The sequence below is a fragment of the Macaca nemestrina genome, chromosome 12, assembly GCF_043159975.1.
Source record: "Macaca nemestrina isolate mMacNem1 chromosome 12, mMacNem.hap1, whole genome shotgun sequence".
NCBI lineage: Eukaryota > Metazoa > Chordata > Mammalia > Primates > Cercopithecidae > Macaca > Macaca nemestrina.
In genome coordinates this window covers 121,180,580-121,191,609 of record NC_092136.1, presented here as the reverse complement: position 1 = coordinate 121,191,609, position 11,030 = coordinate 121,180,580, and positions in this window count along the sequence as shown.

Sequence of the window (11,030 nt, the reverse complement as noted above, 5' to 3'; positions counted from 1 at the left end):
CTCAGAGGGCAGAATGTGTAGAATTCCAAAACACAACACAACAGTTGCCTCTGGTACAAAGAAGACACAGTAATTTGTGGCGGCCCTGTGGCTAAGAATGTAAAGGCAACCAAGCACTGGGGTTAAGAATTAGGAATCTGGATTTGAACCACCCTAGGTTCACATCCTACCACTTACTAGCTGTGTGCCTTTAGGTATATTACTTAATTAATTTGGGCTTCAGTGTCTTATCTGTAAAATGAGGATAATAATAGCAATTATCTCGTTTAATTGCGATGATTCAGTAAAATAATGGACGCGAACACTTATTTAAGTGCGTAATGCATCCAGTAAGACTTGCTTGTATGTGTTTTGTTGGAGCAGACGCTGCAGTAGAGTCTGTGCTGATGCCGGTGGGAGTGGAGAAGGCGTTTCCTCATCACCAGGGCAGTGGCACTGGAGATCTAGGAGGAGCTGGGAGAGAAAGGTGTTCTCCGGGACACCAGGCTTGTGCTGACAAGGATTCTCTCAAAGTCGAGGTACCCAGTTGCTGGGTACAACCCCAGCACTCGGTAGGGAAGGAGAGCACCTCTCATCCCAGGCTGTGCAGCCTGCGTCTGCTTAGCCTTTAAAGCAAGTGAAGTTGTCACCTGGGTCTTTGTCCTCCTCATCATCCCTAGAGATTCTGAGTGAGAAAGTCTGGGGTGGACCCAAGGAATCTGTATTTTCTTAAGAGTTCTCAGGATGATTGAGCAGCATGAGCAGGGTTGAGAAGCATGGTGCAGTCTGCTCAGTGCAATTAAAAGGGTCATGAACACTCCTCTGCCCGACCTTGTTGGCGCACTCTATATTATTTTACTGCCAGAGATCATCAGCCCTGCAATTCCACTAAACGGGCATTTGTTTCAATTAACAAGTAGCCTCTTTAAAATGCACTCGATGTGAAACCCTAGAGTTCTAGCACTTAAGATCAAATTCAGCAAGTGTTCAGAATTCTGAAGAGGGAGAAGGGTAGGAGGCGATTTGGGGACAGGGAGTGATGTGGGTATAGCAGACCTGGTCAGGGACTGAGAAGAGGGAGCTTTTGGCAACATGAAAGAAGAGGCCATATGGCAGATAAGCAAAGGGAGTACACCAAGAAGTGGAAGAGGGACCCAGAATGAAAGGACTGACAATTCCAAAGACAAGGAAGGTGTTTTTAAAACCAGCTAGATACTGCCTTTCAACTGCCGTTTACAGAGCTCCTACTGGATGGCAGGCATTGGGCCAAGTATTCTAACACCAATTTGATCTTCACAACAGTTCAGTGGCCAAGGTATTGCTATTACTACCTTACTAATGAGGAAGCTGAAGTTCAGCTACCTCGTCCGATGGAGCAGACAGGTGACATTACATCCCTGAGTCTTACGGAGTGGAGGTGAGATCGGGTGTGAGGGGCAAGAGCCAGCATCTTTGGAGAAAAGTTCTGGCTGGCAACCAGGCCTCCTGTCATCTTCAGTCCTTTGTTTTCCCAGACACATCCCACTGCAAACGTGTTTGGCCCATCCTGTTCCTAAGGATGGAGGGTGAGAACGAACCCCAACTGAGCTACCATCTGCTCAGCCCTGTGTTCAGAGATTGTCAGGGCAGGGAGCTAACTAGATCTTGTCTTCTCAACTCCCAACCAGCAGAAATAGCAAACATCTTTGGAGATTCCCTTTACTTGGCTTCTGGTTCTCACTGCTAAGCATCACTATTAAATCTCAGGACCCTTTCCTGTGCAGGCATGTCTGCCTCAGAGACTGTCTATCTCAGTATACCAATTCCTAACAACCGGATGTGGTTGGCACCGAGTTGAGACCTGTGAACTGTTCCTACATAGTCTACATATCCTTTGACTAGTTGCCCATGATACCGATGCCTGTCTTGAACCTCCACAGGCGTGGCTGGGCTCCTGATACCACGTCTTGTTCCCCTTAACTGCCCTCTACCCCCGAAGTTGGGCTCTATCCTCTGTACTGCTGCTGTTCCAATGGACTCATCACTTACAGACTTAAATATCATTGCTCTTTCAGCTTAAATTTAGTGTTTTCTGGAACTTCTTTCTGCAGTCCCCTACCTACTAGATTTAATCTCTTGGGATACCAGTGTGGCCCGAGTCAACCCAAGTGTGAGGGTTAATACTAACTGTCAACTTGATTGGACTGAAGGGTGCAAAGTATTGATTTTGGGTGTGTCTGTGAGGGTGGTGCCAAAGGAGAATAACATTGGAGTCAATGGGCTGGGAAAGGCAGACCCACCCTCAGTCTGGGTGGGCACAATCTAATCAGCTGCCAGCACAGCCAGAATAAAAGCAGATAGAAGAACGTGAAAAGACTGACTTAGCCTCCCAGCCTACATCTTTCTCCTATGCTGGATGCTTCCTGCCCTCAAACACCAGACTCCAAGTTCTTCAGCTTTGGGACTCAAACTGGCTTCCTTGCTCTTCAGCTTTCTCCTCAGCTCAGCCTATTTTGGGACCTTGTGATTATGTGAGTTAATACTCCTTAATAAACATATATATATATCCCATTAGTTCTGTCCCTCTAGAGAACCTTAATTCTTTTTAGCTCCTCCTTCATTTATTCACACTTATTTACTGAGCCCTTTCTTATACCTATGGCACTCAATCCGCAGTGAGCTAGAATCTGGGAATATATGGTGAATAAAACAATCCCACATCCATGGAACTTTGAATTTAAGCTCCTAGAGCAGACAGCAGAGATACCTACTTTCAAGGATCGTGGACGTTCGCAGAGGAAGTGCATTTAAGATGAGACCTAATGAAAAGTTTAGCCAGACAAAGATGGAGAGAAAGAAGATTCAGGACATAAAGAGAAGTACATGTGATGACTGACTGCAACATGAGGGGTGACCTACTGGGAACTGGAGAGGTTTAATAGGGCTAGGGTGTCAAGCATGCATGGTATGTTACTTTTCTTGATGCTCGCATCATGTTGGTGTATCTAGCCATCTCTCTTTCCTCACTAGCCTATGAGCCCTGTAACGGCTACGTCTGTCTTTTTATCTTTGTATTCTCAGAGGCCAGCCCAGGAGCAGACACACACAGCAAGTGTCCAATAAATGCTTGCTGCACTGAACTATGTGGAAGCAGTAGCCACCGCCTTGGCCTTGTCTGGTGCGTCATCCATTATTCTTACTTTAAAGATGACAAGGCTGAGGCCATCAGGTTCCAAACTTCATGCTCTTACCCACCATGTTATGCTGCCTTCCTAGTGAATAAGGATTATTGTAGTAGAATGGAAAGAAAGTAGTCTTGAAACAGAAATATCCTGGCCTTGGCACTTATTACTTGAGTGGTTTTGAGCAGGTTACTCAACTTCTCTGAGCTTTGGTTTCCTTATCTGTAAAAGAGGTATGATTCCTAACACACTGTCATGAGTAAATAAGGAAAAGCAGATGCTTTCATACCTCTGACTTTTGCTTAGACCATGAAAATGTGTCCCTAAATATGTGATTCTGCTTATTCCTTCTGGTCTTACCCAGGCTCTATCAGCCTGAAGCCTCTGGAAACCTAGGCCTGGACCCTCAAAGCCCACAGGTCTGGAAGCCCTTGAAAGTTTCTGGAGGACCAGTGAGGCCTCGGAACGGATGCTGTTCCAAAACTCCTGCACTCTTCTGAGTCCTCCAAGAAGCAGAAGCCAAGATGGAATTAAACATGCAAGGAATTTATTAATTAAGAGAAGTGGCTGGGTGCGGTGGCTCATGCCTGTAATCTCAGCACTTTGGGAGGCTGAGGCAGGCAGATTGCTTGTGCCCAGGATTTCGAGACCAGCCTAGGCAACATGGTGAAACCCTGTCTCTACAAAAAATACAAAAATTAGCCGGACATGGTGGCACATGCCTGTGGTCCCAGTTACTTGGGAGGCTGAAGTGAGAGGACTGCTTGAACCTGAGAGGTCCCAGCTGTAGTGAGCCATGACCATACCACTATACTGCAGTCTAGGAGATGGAGCAAGATCCTGTCTTTTTAAAAAAAAAAAAAAAAAAAAAAAAAAAAAAAAAAGCCTGGGGAGGGGAGAAGTGCCTGTAGGGGAGAAAATGGAGAGAAAGCTAGGAAGCACTAGCTTTGGAGCTGGCAGATCCCAATGTGAGTCTGACCAGAAATTGGAAGGTTGAGAGAGAGGCACCCTAGACATCCATGCAGTCTAAGAAAGATTTGGAAAGGCTGTCAGGGGGGGTCCCTTGAGCCAACATTGCTAGAGGACTATTGTGCCTTTCAAGGTCTGTCTTACTAGCCCCACCCCTCAGTCATTAGCTGGGAGCAGCTCGTGGGAGGCATGTCCCCTTTACATTGCCGGATTTCAGAACGCAGCAGCTGGGACTCTGGTCAGTTATGCTCAGTGTCCCTCCTATATCTAAGTGAGAGGTAACAGAAAGAGAAAAGATACGTCTCCTTATTCCAGTACTTTTCTTCCAGCTAGGAAGCTTCTTTAAAGCAAAACGTTGTGGATGATTTGGCTTTATCTTTGAGCAATTCCATCTTTCACATTATAACACCCCATATATTCATATCTCAGAATTCTAGGATCTCAGAGTTGGCCATTTGAATTTCCTCTGCAATACCTCTGTGAAGGGGAGTTCACAGCAGACCAAGAGTCAGTTGGTTTCACTCTGGCTGGGGATGAAGAGATGGGGTCATTGGTGCCCTGGACAAGCAGCTTTCAATTCCACTCTTGCCTGCAGGCTGCTGTTTTCTTCTTCTTCTGAGGGGTCAGCAGTTGCCTGATGACATGCTTTCTGTATCATTGTCCACCAGTGTTACCCAACCAAGTTGTGCAACAGAATTATCCAAGGAGCTTTTTAATAATACACATCTACAGGTCTATTTAATTGGGATCTCCATTAATGGGATGCAGAAATCTGCATCTCCAAGAAGCTCCCAGATGATTCTCATGGTCAGTCGGGTGTGGAAATCATGATGAGGTTCACAGAAACTTCTATAAAGGAAGACTGTGCAGATAAGAGGGATTTACCAGTGGCATATGGATCCCAAACCATGTTTTGTTCCCTACCTGGGAACTGCCCTACATCTTGGCAGCCACCTACCCTACCTCCAGCTGTATACCTCTCCCAGCTCAAGATGCGTTTTCATGCAATATTGCCTGACACATGGTTACAGAGTTGAATGGTTCTCTTTGTACAGACCTTGGCATCCTCAAAGGGAAGTAGTTTAGATGTTTTTCTTGCATGTTTTCAGAGGAATTTTACTAAAAACCTGGGTGTTCTGAAAGCTTATTTGCTTCCCTTAGTAGATGAGCTCCATCTTGGCCATTACGCTAGTAGAGTGTAAAACCGAAACACATATTAATACGCAGTAGAATCTGACACAAAAAATGCCTACTTAACACACACAATCAGCTCTCCCTCCAACATGCCCTCCCATGGTATACCTCGATGTGATATGTGCGTGGCAAAACTGAGCTCAGCTCCCTGAGAGCTAATGGGTCCCTGCTAGTCCTGCAGAGCTGTTCTTGGGATCTGATGCCTAACCATGACCCCTGAAGGTGATTTCCATAGGAAAGTGTGATGGAGTTTATGACTAACTGTTTTACCACCGTTTGTCCGAGCTCCTGGCAACAGTTCTTGGAAAGTGCTCAAAAAGGATCATTGAACAGATAATAGTTGTTCTTTGTTTTGGGGTATGGTCTCTGATGATGTTTTGAGCCTGCTTCATGCCAATACCAACCTGGTATTGAAAATAAAGAAAATAGTATTACTAAAAATGTCCTATTTGCCAGGCACAGAGCTCAGTGCTTTTCATGAATCATCTCACTGAATCCTCCCAGTGACTCTGTGAGGAAGGCACTATTACTGTCATTTCATGGTTGGGGAAGCCCAAGTTTAGAATAGTGATGGTCTTACTCCATGTGAAAGCTACAAAGTAGAGGAGCCCATACTCAGTCACCCAGATCAGCAAGTTGCAAAGGAAAACTTCTCTCCTTGTAGGAGGCTGCTCTAATCTGGATAACCTCACTCACTGTGAATTTCTCCAGGCCTGCCTATTGGGAGCCCTTCCTTCCCAGGCCCTTTCACAGTCGTAGATCTGGCTTGGTGTCCTCCCCGGCATAATGCCACCAGACTGTCAGCCCTGTACTCTCATCCACCTGCCCTCCTGACCACCTGGTTCATCTCCTTCCTTCTCAGGTTCCCTGGTGCCCCTGGCTTCTCCCTGCCTGGTGGTCTTGAGGAGGTGTTGGCTAAGTGAGCTTGGTGGTGATCCACCTCACTGCTTCATTCTTCTCCCACACCCCTGCAGGCTTTGGTTTTCTCCTTTGCCACAGGCACCACCAGTGAGTGACAGGGAAAAGAAAAGGCCCATCTTCTCATTCAATATAACTTTTTTAATAGTCCTCAATTTTGTGACCCTGTGAAGTTAGAGTCTGATTAATGCCTTCCTGTCCCAACTATTTCATTTACTTGCATTTACTATAATATAAAACATTCTTTTTCCTTCCCTGTCTCCCCCAACTTGACACAAGTTCCTTCAGGATCTTCAGGGCCAGTGGATAATATAAATATATTGTTGATCTCAAAATTGATCCTCTCCACGGTACCCGGTTAGAGCTTCTGACTGAGCTGGTGCATGCTGATGCTTACACAGCAAGGTGAATCTCTTTTGGTTTGCTTGAGCACAGACTCTGTCCCATTTACCTTCTTTGAGAGAGTGTCAGACTGACCAGAATGCCAGCTCCCTCTTTATTAGATCCATCTTTAGCTGTTGTCACCCAGAAAGGTAAAGAGGGCCGGATGCGGTGGCTCATACCTGTAATCTCAACACTGGGAGGCCACGGCAGGAGGATTGCTTGAGCCCAGGATTCTGGGACCAGTCTGGGAGATGTAGTGAGACCCCATCTCTACAAAAAATAAAAATATTGGCCAGGCATGATGGTACGCCCCTGTGGTCTCAGCTACTTGGGAGGCTGAGGTGGAGGCTCACTTGAGCCTGGGAGGTCAAGGCTGCAGTAAGCCAAGATCACAGCCGCTGCACTCCAGCCTGGGTGACAGAGCAAGATCTTTTCTCAAAAACAAAACAACAACAACAAAAAAAAACAAAAACAAACAAAAAAACAACCAACCAAACAAAACAGTTGAAGGGTTGAGGAGGGTAAAGAATGTCAGATCTCACGCATGGTGTGTGGCCTGACCCACAAGATTCTGATTGGGCTGATAAGGCTGAAGTCAGAGGCTGAGAACTCAGCCTCACATTTCTAACTGTGCTTGAGAAGTCAATAGATGTTAACAGATTTTAAAAAACAGAATAAAGAGGAGTCAATAGATGTTAACAGGTTTAAAAAAAATAGAATACTGTGTCTGGGCAGGGGAAGATGACACATTGAAACAGCCAAAGAGCTGACGTTCTTTGTTGCTGCTCTGACTTTGACATGTGCTCAGTCATGTGGTAAATATTTAGTAGATCTCCTCTAAGTACCTGGGAACATCATCATGAAGAAGACATACAGGGTCTTGGTCTTCATGGAGCCAAGAGTCAGTGAACCCCGAGTGTCTCTGTGCCATTCTTCCCTACTGAGAATGATGTTGAATGAGGAAAGGCCAAATAGGTTACTTTTTCTAAAACGTTTGGAGTATCCAGGAGTCTGAGGATACAGGAAAAGCAAACTCAGTTTCTTCTACTACACTCTCACAACACACTTCTGACACCAAATGTGTGGGGGTTTTCCCCACACACCAAGCAAGCCATCGATTCTGCAACCAATGCCACCTGGGTATCCTCTAACTCAATTCAACTCTGACACTACCTAGCTGGAGATAGCATCAGGTCCTACAGGCTGAGGGCTCAGTCCCACAAGCCTGTCCCCACTTACAATTACGAATAATACATTGTCACCCATATTTCCAGCCCCACAGGTTATAAATTGTGGTTTCCACTATTCCCTCCTCAGGTTCGACTTATTTGCTAGAGCAGCTCACAGAACTCAGGGAAACACTTTCCTTGTACTTACAATAAATTGGTTTATTATAAAGGATATTACAAAAGAAACAGATGAAGAGATGGAAGAAAAGCATAGGAGAAGGTATGTGGGAAGGGTCCTGGAGCTTTCATGTCCTCCCTGGGTGTGCAGCCCTTCCACGTGTTTAGTGATCTGGAAGCCCTCCAAACCCTTTCTTTGTGTTTTTATGGAGGCATCATTACAATTGAGTAAATCATTGGCCATTGGTTATCAAGTTAACTTTCAGCCCCTCTCCCCTCCCCAGAGGTTCAGGGATGGAGCTGGAAGTCCCAACCCTCTAATCATGCCTTGGTCTTTCCTGTGACCAATCCCATCCTGAAGACACATAGGGGCTGACAGCCGTCAGTCAACTTATTAGCATACAAAAATATCACCTTAGAGATTAGGAGGATTTGAGGAGTTGTATGCCAGGAGATGGGGATGAAGACCAAATATATATTTCACAATATCAGAGGGAGAAAAACTTGAATTTTATTTCATCAGTTATTCAAGCCTTTCAGTTTGGAACAGCACAGTGATAAGACGGAGATAGGAATGAGGAAGGAGAGAGATAAACAGGTAACTAGTCAGGACTGCTTGCCCTAGATGTGTTTAAATGTCCTAGATGTGTTTAAATGTGATTATTGATATAACCTCTCTGAGCCATGCCATCCTTAGGGTATACTCTTTAGGGCTTTTATTAACTCTTTTGCTCAATCATTCGTTTGTCAAATATTTACTGTGTGCCTACTGTATATCAGGCACTGTGCTAAGTACTGGGAGCTGAAAGTCAAGATGTGAGCTTTGACCCCGAATTAGCTTTTTGTCCAGTGGTTGAGATTGTCATGTAAATAAGCTATCGTGTATACTACAATAAAGGTCTGTATGGGATATAGTGGGGCACAAAGGAGAGATTCGCCAACTCTACCTAAAGAAGTCAGCATCTCTTGAGCTGAGGCCCAGTGGATGGTTATGAGGTCACCTGGCAGACGAAAAACAATATGGAAACAGCAAGGCAAGCTAAACAAATGACAGGAATGTTTGCAAAGCTAGAAGATGAGATGGTGACAGTGTTTAGGAGCACGAAGAGGACAAAAGAGGTAATGATTAAATGTGAGAATGGAAAAAAAGCCACTAGAGCATAGGAGCCTAACATGTCATGATAAGGAGTTTGGACTTAATCCTGTAGGTCATGTGGAGTCACTGATGCTTCTTAAACAAGGAAATAACACTCTTGTTTGCATGTTTCATATATATATATTTTTATAAATCATGATGTATTTTATAAAGTTTACTCTGTCAGGGAGATAGACTGAAGAAAGTAGAGTGAGACCAGAAGCAAGAAAATCATCTAGAGGGGTATTTGCCAATATTCCAGTTACAATTCACACACACACACACACACAAAACCCTACTTAAATTAGCTAAGCTAAATTTCTAGAGAGACAAAGTCACATAATTGGGTGCAAGGGCTTCAGGCACAGCTGGATCCAGGAGCTCAAACAAGGACATCAAGTGTCTCTCCATTTCTTAACTCTGCTAAGTTTTCTCTTTTCTTTATGTGTTATGTTCTCTAATACCACAGACAGATTATGTCCAATGGCAGGAAGGATGGTTGCTGGAAACCTCAAGTCTATATTAATCATTATAGCTCTTGGTTCAGAAGTAAAATAGACCCTCTTTTTCCCAGAATCCTTATATCAAATTTCATGGGAGCATTCTGATGGGCTCTGTGTAGAACATGTCTCCCAATGGACAAGAGTTTGGGGCACTATGACTGTCCCATGGTTATGTGACCACTCCTGTGGACTGGGGCAGCAGGTGTATCTTGACCATCAGTTTCCCCAGGAAAAGGAGGAAGGGCACTTCCCTAAAAGATAAACTGGCACAGTTACCAAAATAAGGAATAGCAAGTGTGTAGGACAGATACAACTAGATCTTCCACAGTTAACTTCATTTAGGTAGAAACTAATGAAGAATTGGGCTTGAAAAGGACAACATAGACCCAATGACTTTTTTAAAAACAAATTTTAAAGACTTAGAATGAACCAGATTTTGTGATAGAATAGGAAAGATAGGAGCAGAGGGCCTTTTGCAAAATCTTAGGGCTCTTACTTGGATGAATACGTTTGGGGCAGTGTATTTAATTGAAACTGAAAAATACTGGTCCAGCGCCATGTCTCATGCCTGTACTCCCAGCACTTTGGGAGGCTGAGGTGGGTGGATCACCTGAGATCAGAAGTTCAAGACCAGCCTGGCCAACATGGCAAAACCCTGTCTCTACTAAAAGTACAAAGATTAGCCTGATGTGGTGGCAGGCGCCTGTAATTCCAGCTACTCTGGGGGCTGAGGCAGAATCCAGGAGGACTCAATCCTCCTGCTTGAATCCAGGAGGCAGAGGCTACAGTGAGCCAAGATCGCACCACTGCCCTCCAGCCTGGGTGATAGAGTGAGATACTATCTCCAAAAAAAAAAAAAAAAAAAAAAAAAAAAAAAAAAAAAAGCCTAGAAGATAAGTAGGTTTGAGCCACTGGAGTGGGTAGATGCAGATGGTGAGTCCAGCTACGAGTGCTCAAATGGGCTGCAATGGAGTGTTCAGTGAGGGTGCATAATTTGCACTGAGATTGGTCAAGGATTGGGTGAAAGGAGGGAGATGGTGGTTAAATGAGAATGAGACGTGGGGGAAACTAGGAGCCCCTTCCTCAGGACTGACAGCTGTCTCAATCACCAGTCCAGAGTCAGGTTCATTGCAGTGAGCCCCATTGGCTGTCAGTGCCAGGGTATTGATAAATATGCTTGATGAGTGCATGCAAGATTGAAGGATATTCACTGTCTTCATGTTTGTATCATATGTTCTGTGTGGAGCAATTCACATTCTGTGTGTAGGATGCTTGTGTAGCTCATTTATATTACAGTTCCTGTGCAAAGGCTACTGCTGGTTCCTAGAGCTTTAGAGGACTTGGCGTACTGAAGACCAAGAGGGCCTTTGTGGTTCGGGTTGCCTGTCAGGTGAGGAGTTGTCCTGGAGAAGGCTGTTAAGAAGCAGTGATTTCTGAAGAG